The sequence below is a fragment of the Mustela erminea genome, chromosome 13, assembly GCF_009829155.1.
Source record: "Mustela erminea isolate mMusErm1 chromosome 13, mMusErm1.Pri, whole genome shotgun sequence".
NCBI classification, from domain to species: Eukaryota; Metazoa; Chordata; class Mammalia; order Carnivora; family Mustelidae; genus Mustela; species Mustela erminea.
The window spans coordinates 25,461,039-25,474,839 of NC_045626.1; the positions used below are offsets into that span (position 1 = coordinate 25,461,039).

At 44.1% G+C, this 13,801-nt stretch overlaps 2 protein-coding genes across 2 annotated transcripts in view; one reads left to right on the forward strand and one right to left on the reverse strand.

Annotated features, from left to right (window-relative positions):
* LOC116571470 (formin-like protein 5) overlaps nt 1–13,801 on the reverse strand; it is an 88,394-nt gene that overhangs the window by 29,104 nt on the left and 45,489 nt on the right. The gene's annotated exons all lie outside the window — the stretch shown is intronic.
* Nucleotides 1–13,801, forward strand: part of ZBTB7C (zinc finger and BTB domain containing 7C) — a 336,440-nt gene that overhangs the window by 27,601 nt on the left and 295,038 nt on the right. The window lies entirely within an intron of this gene.

The window sequence follows — 13,801 nt, forward strand, 5'->3', positions numbered from 1 at the left end:
GTGTGTGTATATATATATACACACACACACACACACATACGTATGAGCATTTAGATTCTATTGTCACATTCTGCATTCCATCCTTGGGTAGCTCCATCTCCTAAATGATTAACAAATTATTTTTATACATTAAGTTTTACTGTTTGTGCTGTAAAGTTCTATGGGTTTTGACAAATGCTTAATGTCTTGTATTCAGCATTACAGTTTCATACAGAATAGTCTCACCATCCTAAATATACCCTCCACCTGTTCCCCTCTCCTTCCCTCAAACCTCTGGTGATCACTGATCTGTTTACTGTCTCTGTAGTTCTGCATTTTCCAGAATTGCATATAATTGGAATTATACAGTATGTAGCTTTTTTCAAATTGGCTTTTTTCATTAAACACTATGTATGTAAGATTCATCCATAGCTTCTCGTAGCTTGATAGCTCCTTTTTTAATGTTATGGAAGAATAGCCCATTCTGTGGGTATGGTACAGATTGTTTATCCATTTACCTCTTGAAAGACACGTTGGTTGCTTCCAACTTTTGGCAATTGTAAATGAAGCTGAATAAATATTCATGTAGTTTTTTATGTGCGAAAAAGTCTCCAGATCAGTTGGGTATACACCTAGGAACATGATTTGATTGTATTGTAAAACTATGTTTAGTTTTGTAAACAAGTTGCCAAAATGTCTTCCAAAATGGCTATTCTATTCTGTGTTCTCCAGCATTGAGCACAAGTATCTTGTACCACATCCTTGTAGGGGTTATTGTCAGTTTTTGGTTTTAGCTATTCTGATCAGTGGGTGGTGTTATTTCATTGCTTTAAATTTCCAGCTTCCTAATGACAAATGATGTCGAACATCTTTTCATACACTTATTTGCCATGCATATAGCTTCCTTGGTGAGGTGTCTGTTCAAATCTTTTGCCCATTTCTTAACAAGCTTGTTTGTTTTCTTATTGTTGTATTTTAAGAGTTATTTGTATATTTTGGATATAAGTCCTCCCTTAAATGTGTGTTTTGAAAATATTTACTCCCAGTTGACACTTGTCTTTCATAGATCAAAAGTTTTTAATTTGAATAAAGACTGACTTAGCCATTTTTCCTTTCAAATATTTGTGCCTTTCAATGTTTTTGTGATACTTGTTGTATTTTGAAAGTCATCAGCAAACCCAAGTTCATGAAGATTTTCTACTGTGTTTCATCAAGAAGTTTTATAGTTTTACATTTTATATATATTTAAGTTTATGATCCATTTAATTTTTTGTGTGTTAGGCACAAAGCCTATGTCTAGCTGAATGAATGAATGAATGAATGACTGAATTTATTTATTGCCGAACATTGCAGCATCATTTGTCAGCATGACCATCCATTCTCAAGTTGTATTCGCTCTTCATCAAATATTAGTTGACTACATTTGTGTGGGCATAGGTTTGGGCAATCTCTTCTGTTATATTGACCTGTATCTATTCTTTCACTAGTATCATCCTGTCTTGATTACTATAGCCTTATAGGAGATTTGAAAATCAAGTAGTAGGAGTCCTTCAACTGTGTTCTTTTGCATTGTGTTGGTTATTCTAGGTCTTGTGCTTTTCTGAATAGGCTTTAGGATCAGTTTGTCAGTATCTACAAAAGAGCTTTTGGGGGTTTGATTATGATGGTATTGAATCTATAAAGTTGAGAAGGCTTCAAATCTTAATATTGAGTCTTCCAGTCCAAGAACGTGTTTTGTTCTTGTTTTTATTTCTTACCCCAGTGTTCTGAGATGTTCTAATAATGTTCTGTGCCTTGCCGTGGATCTGTTTTGATCAGTAGTACTCATATTTTTACCCAACACCCACTTGGCAGGACCTTTTAATCTGTAAGCTCTGGGCCTTTAGTTCCAAGACATTTTCTTGATTTTGTAGATGATTTACTTTTCTTGTTTATTTCTCCCCCTCCACCCCACCACCCCCCACACCTGCCCTGTTTCCTCTTTTTAAGGATCTCATTTGGATAGTAGACCTTCTGGACTGATTCTTTAGTTTTCTTAACTTCTCTTTTCCATCTCTTTGTCTTTTGCTTTATTTTCTGGGAGATATTCTCAACGTTACCTTCCAACCCTCTATTGACATTTCATTTGTTATATTTTTAATTTACAAGAATTCTTTTTTTCTCTCTGAATGTTCCTTTTTATAGCATCCTGTTTTATGATTACAGTGCTGTCCTTCTAAGAAATTAATGATACATTTTTTTTCTGCATAGTCTCTGTTTCTTCCAAGTTGTTTATTTTGTCTGTTGTTCAGTTTTGAAGCTTTCTTCAGTTGTCTGGTTATTTTTGTTTATCTGTACATATTTAAGGATCTGTGTGCAGGTGGGATTCAATAATCATGGCCTTTGCTGGGGAATGATCTAGCTGGGCCTTTTTCTTGTGGGATATTAAATGTTATGAATTCTTTCTTAAATCATGAGGTTTCTTTCCTATGAAGTTAGTTTGCAATGCTCAGAGAGGGCTCATCCTGTTTCTTGCCAGGAGGCTGACATCTTGAGAATTAGTGCTCTGAGTGGCCAGTGGAGGAGGAAGTAGAGACTACATAAGCAGAATTCAGTGTTCTTTAATCCCTCTGTGTTTCAACATTGTAGGTGCAACCTCAATTCTGTCTGGCGTCTCCCAGGCCAGAAAGTCTCTGTTTATCTTGGAAAACAGACCTCCATCTTCTTCTGGGCCCAGTGGGGCTGTTGCTAGTCAAGGGAAGAACCTGAGGCTCTAACTGCTTCCTAAACAGCTTGCCAACCAACTTTCCTTGGTTCTTTTCTCCTGCTTTCAAGAGGGATGGGGACCAATTTCCAAGCTGTGAAGAGGGTTTTGCAGTATAAATTAGGTTGGTCTCAGCTTCCCCTACTGCTGGCTTAGAATGCAGTTTTTTTGTGGATTCCTGGGTGATTTACCACTTGTCCATCTGATTCCCAGCTTCCAAAATTCTGCTACTTCGGTCTGTTCTCTGGCTTTTTCCACCCTTATATATTTATACTTATTTTTGTAAAAACTGTTATTCCAGTAGGGTTTGGGGAGGAAGCAGAAGTAGATGCACATGTCTGACTCACCATATTTACCTGGTGAGGTAAGGTAATCTTCTGATTTGGCCCGGCTTGGGCCCTAGCAGTTTTTAAAGATTTTGAATATTCTCTCTGTCCAGGCACGCTTTCTCCCATTCACCCCTGAGGACCTGCCTGGATATCACCCTCTCTGTGCTGCTTTATCTTTTCTCTCCTCTTCCTCCCTCCTTCCTTCCACAAGAACAGTTGGCCACCGCTTCTCCCAAGCTCATATAGGCTGTGCATACCTTCCTCTCACTGCCTTTACTGATGGTAACTTGGGGTGCTATCTTGCCCTCCCAGACTGAGAGCTTCTGGGAGCCCACCTCATTGAAGAACTCCACTGCTTGACCCAATGCTCAGGCTTCAGTAGACTTAGGAAGTGATCGTGACATGAACAAAAGCAGAACAAGTTGCTTTGGGTGTGATGCTGTGGTGGGGTGGGCTTACCCTGAGCATCCTTCTCCCAATCTCTGTGACCTGTCTGCTTGGTCAGAGTCTCGGAGGGCTTGATCTCAGCCTGGCTTTCAGCCCCTCAGTTCTTCCTGGGAACCCTTTTTCTCAGCATTGACCTTTTCCCGGAAGACTGTCCACCTGTCTGAGTTTGCGATTAGAAATACTGAGAACACAGTATGGCTGAGTGGTGTTGCTGCATAATGATCTCTGCCCTCTTCATGTTCCTGGGCACCAAATGCAAGGCAGTGCTGGGTGAGGGACTGGTGTAGAGCATGGAGGAGGGTGTCATTATTCTGTAATTGACATGCGGGGCAGCTCTCTTCCCTGAGGCAGGCCCAGAGCGTTAGCAGAATGACAGCAGCCTTATAGAGCCCAGCCACCTGGCTGGACGGGTCTTACAGTGACACAAAAGCAGGGGGTGAAGCTGAGAGGGATTCTGCCCCCAGATGCACAGATGTACAGTGACAGCCTCTGGGGCTGCAGGCCCTTGGCTCTGCCACACTCCCCAGGCAGAAGGCTTCTCCTGGGCTCTGACAGAGGTGGGGGCTACCCAGAAAAGTCAGGCTGACTGACAGCCCTGCTTCCAGCAATGGGGCCTGGCCTTGGGCTGATTTCAGGCAACCAGGGGCCTTTCCTCAGCCTCAGACTGCATGCCCCCAGATGGTAATTAGCCAAGTGCAGCTGAGTCACCTGGGATACTAAAGAGTTTTGCAAGCAGTCTTCCTTTTAGGTAGGTCACACCTATATAGCGTGTCTGGAGAGGCCTGGGAAGCTCTTCCCCTTTAAATCATCCTCCAGATCATAGACACTAGGGTTGTCTTGACAGCCTACTTAGAAGTGGATAGTTTTGGGGGGTCAGGACATTATTCTACTTAAAATGCAAGCAACCTTAGGAAGAACATATCAAGTAAGTATCAGTCACTAACACCTTAATGTGGATTAGTTTAACATACTCATTAAACCCAGAGAACTGGAAGGAGTTCTTAGATTGCCTGACTTCAGTACTTTGTCCAGGAGGGCCCCAGAGCCAGCAGCATTAGCATCACCAGGGTATGTGTTAGAAATGCAAATTCTCCTAGCCTACCCCAGAACTTGGAAACTTTGCACGCCGGGGCCTGCGGAGTCATCTGTGTTTCACAAGCCTTCCGGGTGACTCTGGTGCACGCTCTAGTTTGAGAAACACGGCTCTTCAAGATTAGGAAGCTTCAAGAACGCCCAAGAAGGTAGTGGACTTGCCTGAGGTCACAATGCTAGTTGATGGCAGAACTGTCATTTTCAAATGACAGCTGGTTGCCAGGATCTGGGGAGGAATTTATATTTATGGAGGGGAGGGTGGCTTCTTCATGCAAGTCCCATAGCAGGAGTGTTATCTCATTTGATCCTCACCACAATTCTGCAAATTGCTCCGTTTGGAGAGGAGGAAGTTGAGACTTAGTGTAGCGGAATAATGTACCCAGATAGAGACAGTATTTCAGTCTGGAATTTTCTCTTTCGCTTGTCTGCATTTGTTGTGTGTGTGCCTGTGTTCACGCGTGGACCCTGGAGATTTATGTTCAGACCCTGCAGGTTTGGGGTAGGGGCGTGCTAGGTGGTCACAGTAGCTTTCCAGACTCATCTCTCTTGCATGGGGAGGGGGCCTCCTCTCACTCCACTGGGAAAGGTATTCCTTTCCACTCTTGCTTCTGGTTGGGTTCTGACTCCCATCTCGAGGGACAGCAGGACAGACTCACCCAGGTCTTCTTCCCATTTTATTTCCAGCTTGACCTGGAAATGGGATTTCCTGGTTGGTCTCATGTTTCTCCGTGTCCTTGCTGCTCAAAAAAGGGCCGGAGTCACGCTAAATGGGGCCGGCACATCAGTCAGGAGAGGCTCGGGTGGGTGAGGGCTTTCCCACACATCTGGGATGGGAAGCAGTGCTCCTTTGGAGTTAGAGCCCAAGGGCAGAAAAGAGTCCAAGTGGGGTGGGTGGGGGAGCACATGCGGAGCCAAACAGAAGAGGAAATTAAAGAGAGGCCTGAGTCTCCCTCCAGCTTCCTTTGCTGCATTTTTGGCAGGGCTCGGCAAAGCTGGCCTGTAACTTTCCAGTCTGTCTGCTCATTGTCTTGCCCAGAAATACCAGATAAAAGAAACCATGGAATGAAGAGTGAGGAGCCTGGGTCCCACCCTCAGGATATTCCACCAACATTAACTCTCTTTCAGGGCAGCATTCTCCCTGATATCTGCCAGGGTCCAGCTGCTCTAAGAGCTCTTGCCTCTGGAGCAGGACGTGTGGGTGGGGCGGGGGGTTGCGGAGAAGGCGTGCCTCCAAAGCAGCCCTCACCACCGGCCAGATGTCTATCCCACTGCTGTCTTTGGCCTGAAATCCCCCTAGGAGCACTGTTCCATTGGTTCCTCAGTTGTCTCATATTAAAGACGGGTGCCCGAGGAAGGGTAATTCCTTGCTGGTGGATGCCTTCTCGGATTTTAGTTTAACGCCCAGCTAGGGTGTTCAGTGGAAATGGGCCAGGAACTCAGAGAGGAGGCTTTTGGGGAAGAGAGGGATGACGAGAGGCCAGGTGGGGTGGCAGAGACAGCCTCACCAGGCTCAAGGACCATGTACCTTGGATGACAGAGGGGCGATTACCTTGCTCGGAGACACTGGGTCAGTGGGGGACAGAGGCAGTCAGACCTGGCCTATGGGCTTCCAGAAGAGAGCTCTTTCTAGAGCCCAGTTTATGGGTCATTTTGTTCTTTACCTCAAGTCTCCTCTTTTTATGAAAGTTCCTGCAATTTGTCTGAATTTCTCCCTAAGGAAGAAGTGGCCTTCTCCAGAAAGAGTTTAATGTGGGCTTCATTTGGGACACCTGGGTGGCTCAGTGGGTTAAAGCCTCTGCCTTCGGCTCAGGTCATGATCCCAGAGTCATGGGATTGAGCCCCGCATCAGGCTCTCTGCTCAGCAGGGAGCCTGCTTCCCTTCCTCTCTCTCTACCTGCCTCTCTGCCTGCTTGTGATCTCTGTCTGTCAAATAAATAAATTAAAAAAAAAAATCTTAAAAAAAATGTGGGCTTCATTTGAGGGGTCATTAAATATCTTCTGAAGGTCTCCTGGTTGCTGAGGTATGCTCTAGGGACGAGAAAGGTGAGCGAAAGCCTTTCCTTGCTTCTGTGGAGTTCACAGTCCAGTGGGCAACACAGAAAGTCAAACAAAAAAGCTAAGATACAGCTGCACGCAAGGGCTCCCTGGGAACTGTAGGTAGGGTGCCTGTGGTCAGGACAAAGTTGCCCCCAGTTCATTTTGGGAGAGTCGGAGCTGGAGATGCTTGAGCTGGGAATTGTAGACCGAGTGGGAGTTCGCTATGCAGGCAGGAGAGTTGCGAGTGAGGAGACATAAGGGCATTCCAGGTAAAGGGGACATCTCAGGTGGGAGGGACACAGTCCTTTCAGAACCTGCAAATATGGCTGAATCAGAGTTCCTGGCAGAGTGTGTTTAGGGGAGGGCCAAGGGATAGGCCAGAGCGGGGGGCTGGGCTGGGCCATAAAAGGCATTGAATACGGCTGCCTACAAGGTTTCCCCTTTATATCCTCAGAGGAGTCACTGAAAGGTTTTATTAGCCGATCACTGCTAACTGTCCAAAAAGCAACCCCTCACATCGTAATGGCTTAGCTCCCATAAAAGTTTAATTCTATACCTGTAGGAGGGAGAGAAGCTGAGAAGGCGGACAGCACTCCACGCCCTCAGCCTAGAGGTGACACCTGAAGTCCCACTCGAGGCCCTTTGGTGGGAACCAGGCCTGTGGCCCCAGCCTAGTTGCAAGGGAGGCTGGAGGACTTCGGGAGGCCACACACACTCAGGAGCACTCAGGGCCGCTGCCGCAGATGTTAGGAAAACTGTGGACTGATGCGTGGTTTGGGATGTTCACTCCGAGAGCAGAATGAGCGAAAGGGCTTCACACATGGAGATAGGGAGGCTCTTCTGATGATCCAGTGACATGACCCTCCCAGCTCCCCAGTTCTCTCCAGGTGCAGCCAGGCAAGCCTTCCGGCTCTGAAGGAAGAGGGGTGCACACAGCCGTGAGGGAGGTTAGCGAGGGGCCCGTGGGCCGAACAGCAGGCAGTCCCACGCAGGAATGCAGGGCTCCGTGGGGGCCAGAGCTGAGCAGGTAGATGCTCCTGGTGTTTCGATCCCAGGCCCTCAGCAGGGGTGAACTCTGCCTAGGCAGGGCTCCTGTCTCTTGACCTCCATGTTCTCAGCCCTTTGGAATTCCTCAGTTGACATCTGTAGAGTGAGCGAGCAGTTGGTAGATGAGTCATGGGTGTGAGGGAAGGGGCTTGGAGGGGGAAGGGGGGCAGGACGGGGGACATCCCTGGGAAACAATGACATTTAATGGCCTGTCTTCCGAGGTAATAAAATCGCTAGTGTTCCTAACCTTCATTGCCACCTATCTGTGTCTCTGAGGAGTAATGAAAGCTGCCACATGCGGGGTACTGTCTGGGATTTTCGGAGGAAGCTTCCGCTCATTAACTTCTGCATATCCGTGCTCATTTTAATCCAGCGCCTGGCTGTGCTCCCACTGCCCTCTTCCGCTGGTGGCCCCCGTCCTCCTGCCCAGGCACTGCCCTCCTGCTGGCCCTGCCCAATGTCAGGCCCTTATGCCAACCTCAGGCACCGGTGTCTCGAAGCTAGGCAGCAAGGAGGAGCCGCAAGTTCCGGCTTCAATTTGGCTCCTGTCTGGATGATCTTGGGAGGTCATTGTGTATCCGTGGGCCTCAGTGTCCTCCTCTGTTAATGGGGCGTGGGTATTTAAATAACCTCCAGGCTCTGACATTTCTAGCTCCACAGGATGGAAACTGAATAGCCCAGGGGTACAGCGATTTTCGGAACAGGGCTTTCTCAGCGAGGGGCAGGAACACCAGGAGGCTTACGTGCAGTTTCCAGAAGGTGGACTGGGGTTCAGCGGTGCTCACCTGGGGCTACAGAAACTGGGGGTTGTAGGAATCAATGTGGGCCTCCTCCCTTCTCTCACCCCCTCAAAGGGCCCCTTTGAGAAAGTGGGTGAAAGCTACAGTCCGTATCTCCAGATAAATATGCGACACGTACCAGATACATACCCCCTCTTGCATTTCATTTCATAGCCTCATGGTTCCCTAAAACACGGCTTAGATCACCTCACACCACCTCCTGGCTTTTCTTTCCCTAGTGGGTTCTGGATTGATTGATTGATTTTAACAAATTCTGTGCTTTCTCCTGAGCCAAGCTGTGGCAGAGCCTCAGGAGGCCCAAAGGAAGTTCTCAGAGGTTTTTTTGTTTTTTTTTTTTTTCTGACTTCACAAGAGACTGCACGAGTCCTTTCTAAGGAGAGGCAGAAAATCACATCAGACTTAAAAATCAGTGCAAATTTATATGGCAGCAGCTGAAGGCTGTTGATGGGTGAGGGGTGTGTATGTGCGTGCGCGCATGTGTGTGTGTGTGTGAGAGAGAGAGAGAGAGAGAGAAATGTGTGTGTATCAGCACTCTTACCTTGATAACACATCTTCTGGGAGGGATTCTCTACTTTTTTTAAATTAAGCTTTTTATTTTGAGATAATTGGAGATTCCTATGCAATTGTAAAAAATAATACAGAGGTATTTCTTGCGTCCTTCACCTAGTTTTCCCTTATGACAGTAACTCGCAAGACTCTGATGTAGTCAAATGCAGAACATTTCCATCCTCACAGGATGGCTCCTGCTCCCCTTTCAGAGTCACAGCGGCTTCCCTCCCCTGCCCTCTTTCCCTGCTTCTCTTCGGAAACCCACTCACCTGTTCTTCATTTCTGTAATTGTATCGTTTCAAGAACATTATATAAAGGGAATAAAGGAGTATGTATGGAACCTTTGGGGTTGGATTTTTTTCAACCCTCTGAAGATTCGTCCACGTCGATACGTGTGTCAGTAATTCTCCCTTTTTATTACTCAGTAGTATTTCATGGCGTACCACAGTTGATTTAACCGGCCTCCTGTTGAAAGATATCTGGGTTCCTCGTTGACCTCTGGATTACTTAGAAGTCGGTTGCCTTGTTTCCAAATGTATAAAGGTTTGCCTATTATCTTGTCATTACTGATTTCTAGTTTGATTCTACGGAGATCAAGGGGCACACCCTCTTGTGGTTTAAATTTTTCTGAATTCATTTGTTTTATGGCCCAAGATATAGTCTGTCTTGATGTATATTCTATAGGTACTTGAGAAGAATGTATATACTGCTCTTATTGGTAGGGTATTCTAAAATGTTGACTAGATTTTGCTGGCTGATAGTGTTTGTTGAATTATTCTATATCCTTGGTGATTGTCTAGATATTTTATTAATTTTTTGAGAGAGGAGTATTGATGTCTGCAAATATAACTGTAGCTTTATCAACAGTTGGCCTTTGAACCGCACAGATCTGAAGTATGTATATCCACTTACAGGTTTTCGTTTTGTTTTGTTTTGATAAAGAAGGCACAGTACTATAAGTGGATTTTTTCTTCTTTATGATTTTCTTATTAACATTTTCTTCTCTCCAGCTTACTGTAGGAATATAGCGTATGACACATAGAGCATACAGAAAACATGTTAATCAACTGTTGAGATTATTGGTAAGGCTTCTGGTCAACAGTAGTCTATTAGTAGTTTACTTTTTAGGGAACCCAATTTTAGTTGTTTTGACTATGTGGGGGGTTGGCAGTCCTTACCCCTACATAGTTCAAGGGTCAACTGTATTTCTCTTTTCAGTTCTGTCAGGTTTTGCTTCACATATCTTACGTTTCTGTTGTTTGGCTCCTGAGCATTTAGGATTGCTGTGTCTTCCTAGTGGATTGACCCTCTATTATCATATAATATCCCTTTTGGTCTCTGGTAATATTTTTGCTACAAAGTCTAATTTCTCTCATATTGATATACCACTCCTGCTTTTTTTTTTTTTAAAGATTTTATTTATTTATTTGAGAGAAAGAGAATGAAAGAGAGAGAGCATGGGGGCGGGGGAGGTCAGAGGGCAAAGCAGACTTCCTGCTGAGCAGGGAGCCTGATGCAGGACTCTATCCCGGGACTCCAGGATCATGAACTGAGCTGAAGGCAGTTGCTTAACCAACTGAGCCACCCAGGCACCCCTACCTGCTTTCTTTTGATTAATGTTCATGTGATATATGCTTTTTCATCCTTTACTTTCAACCTGCTTATATCGTACAGTTGAAGGGAATTTCTCATAGATGCCATGTGCTGAGTCATGATCTCTTAATTGGTGGCTTTAGAGTATTTATATTTAATGTAGTTATCGGTGTGTCAGAGCTTATATGTATGATTTCATTCTTATGTTTCCCCCTTTTTCTCTTTTGTTTCTCTTTTCCTTTTTCTGCATTCTTGTGGCTAAATAAGTTTTGAAATCCTACCTTCACTGGTCAATAATGTTTTTCAGTTTACATTTTTGTATGGTTTTTTCAGTGGATGTTCTATATCACACGTGATGTTTTCCTAGCTTATCTCTGTCTACTGGTGTCATCATTTTACCAGTTCCAATGAAATGTAGAAACCTTCTTTCCCTTTAAATCTTCTTATCTCCTCCTGTTTATAATATTGTCATAAACATTTCCTCTGCATACATTTAGAACCATAACAGTGTTAGAGTTTTTTCTTTAGCTGTCAAATATAATTTAGAAATTCAAGAGGGATATAAAGTTTATTTTAGGAACCTATACCTTTGCTTTGCATGTTTCTCCCTTCCTGATGTTCCAAGGTTTCTTCTTTTATTGCTTATTTTTGGGTTAGCCATTTTATTTTTTGGTGGGAGGAAGCTTGTTAGCAACACATGGTCTTCATTTTCTTTCATCTTGGAATGACTTGGTTTTCTCCTAATTCCAGAAGGGTATTTCCAGTGTATCTAGGATTTTGGGTTAACAGTTCTTTCCCCACTTGAAATAGAATGTACTACTTCTTTTTGGCCTCCGCGGTTTCTGATGAGAAATCTGATATGATTCTTGTTCTTTCCCCCTTATAGGTAGGTGTTTCTCTCTGGCTGCTTTCAAGATTTCTTCTCTGTCTTTAATTCCAGAAGTTGACTGTGATATGTATTGATGTGGATTTCTTTGAGATTCACTCAGCTTCTGGAATCTGTAGGTTTATGTATTTTTTTCCCAAATTGGGGAGGTTTTTAACTATTGAGCACTCTGTCAGCCTTCTCTCTTTCTCCTTTCCTTCTGGGACTCCAGTGATACGAATGGTCCCGCTTTTGTTACAGTACCACAAGTCCCCGAGGCTTTGTTTGTTTTTTGTTTTTCATTCTATTTTCTAATTTTCAGACTGGGTCTTTAAAAACATACTTATCATGAATTATTAAGTATTTGATTGTTTATTTATTTTGATTCTATTTTACTGCTTAATTATTTTTATTTATTGAGTATTAATTATTGACTATTACATTTTTATTGTTCCATCTTCCAGTTCATTGATTCTTTCCTCTGCCCTTTCCATTTTGCCCTTGAGTCAACTCACTAGATTCTGTATTTCGGTTATTGTGTTTTTCAGTTCTAACATTTCCACTGGTTTTTTATCATACCTTATATTTCTCTGCTAGATTTTGTGTTTTTTGTTTTTCTCATTGGTTTCAAACATATTTTTGGTTGCCTTTTTTCTTTTTCAAAAGAGGGTGAGGGAGGGTTTGGGGGAGAAGGAGAGAGAGAATCTTAAGGAGGCTGTACACTGAGCACAGAGCCCGATGTGAGGCTCAATTTCACAACCCTGAGATCATGACCTGGGCTGAAATCAAGAGTTGGGTGCTTAACTGACTGAGTCACCCAGGTGCCCCATAGTAGCTTTTTGAAGCATTTTTATGATGGTTGCTTTAATATCTTTGCCAGAGAATTCTAACATCTCTGTCTTCTTGGGGTTGGTCTCTATTGATTGTATTTTTCCTTCAGTTTGAGATCTTCCTGATTCTTGGTATAAGTGATTTTTGTTAAAACAGTGGACATTTAGGGTAATATTTTTTGAGACCTCTGGATCTTACTTCAATTGTCCACTTAAGGTTTTATTTTATTTTATTTATTTCATTTTTTTAGGTTGGGATTTTAGATCTGGATTTAGATTTTAGATTTGGATGTTGGGACACTGCCTCATTACTGTGAAGGTTGAAGTCCAGGTATCCCACTCAGCCCCCACAAATACTGGCTGGGCAGTTTTGGAATGCCTAGTTACTGTTCCCCGTGTGACCTCCACTGACACCATGGGGACTGAGGGTGGGCCTCATCCCTGCTGAGCAATGGGAAAATCCTGAGTCTCCATCAGCTCTCCTCTGGCACCTCTCCAGCAGGAATGGGTAAAGGTGCTTCTTTACTGCTGGGTGGGGGTGAACGAGGCTCTGCACTTGGCCTTTGCAAGCATGGATGGGAGTGGGACCTCAATTTTTTCTGCAGTGTTTGGCTGGATTGGAGCAGTTACTGTCTAGAAATATCTTTCTAGGCTGTCCCTTTTCTAGTCTTTTGGCTAGAAAGAGCAGACTTTTGTTGTTGTTGCTGTTTCTGTCTGTGCCCATTGATATTCACATGTTGCTGGCTTCTTCAGCTCTGAATCTGGGATATATGAGACCAAAAGAAAACCCAGGAACCTTGCCATCTTCTTGTCGCTCCGGTCCCAAATTTCTTATCCAGTTGCTTGACTTTGCCTTTCAGATGCTTCTTATGTCTGCTTTATGTACAACACCCTGCGTTTTCAGTTGTGCGTACAGGGCAGTGTGGGGAGAAAAGATATGTATTTCGTTTTCCCAGAAGTGGAAGTTCTCTCTACTTCTTTTTCTTTGTTACTTTGTAGAGTTGTTGAGAACATAGAACAGGTACTTGGGAAAATTTTGAACAGTACAGAAAGGATGCAGTGAAATGTTTCCTTTCACTCCTGTGTCCTGGTGGCAGCCACATGGCTCTGTACCAGAGACAGCCACTGCGACCAGTGCCCTTGAGTCCTTCTCAAGAGCGTCTGCTCGTGTGTGTGTGTGTGTGTGTGTGTGTGTGTGCACGTGTGCTCGTGAGTTCGTGCTCTTCACCTACATGATACCGTTACCAGTTTAACCTTCCACCAGCCATGGATGGGAGTGGTTTTACATACTCTGGTTCAGCGACACTGTGTGTATTCAAGCAAATTTGCCAACCTGATATAGGAGAAACTGGATCTTGTAGATTTAATTTGCATTTCCTGCAAATTAATGAGTAAGGATGAGCATCATTTCAGATGTGTGAAATGCATTTTTGTTTCCTGCGTTGCGGACTGACAATTTAATTTCTTCTTTATTGTACATTTCTCTGTTG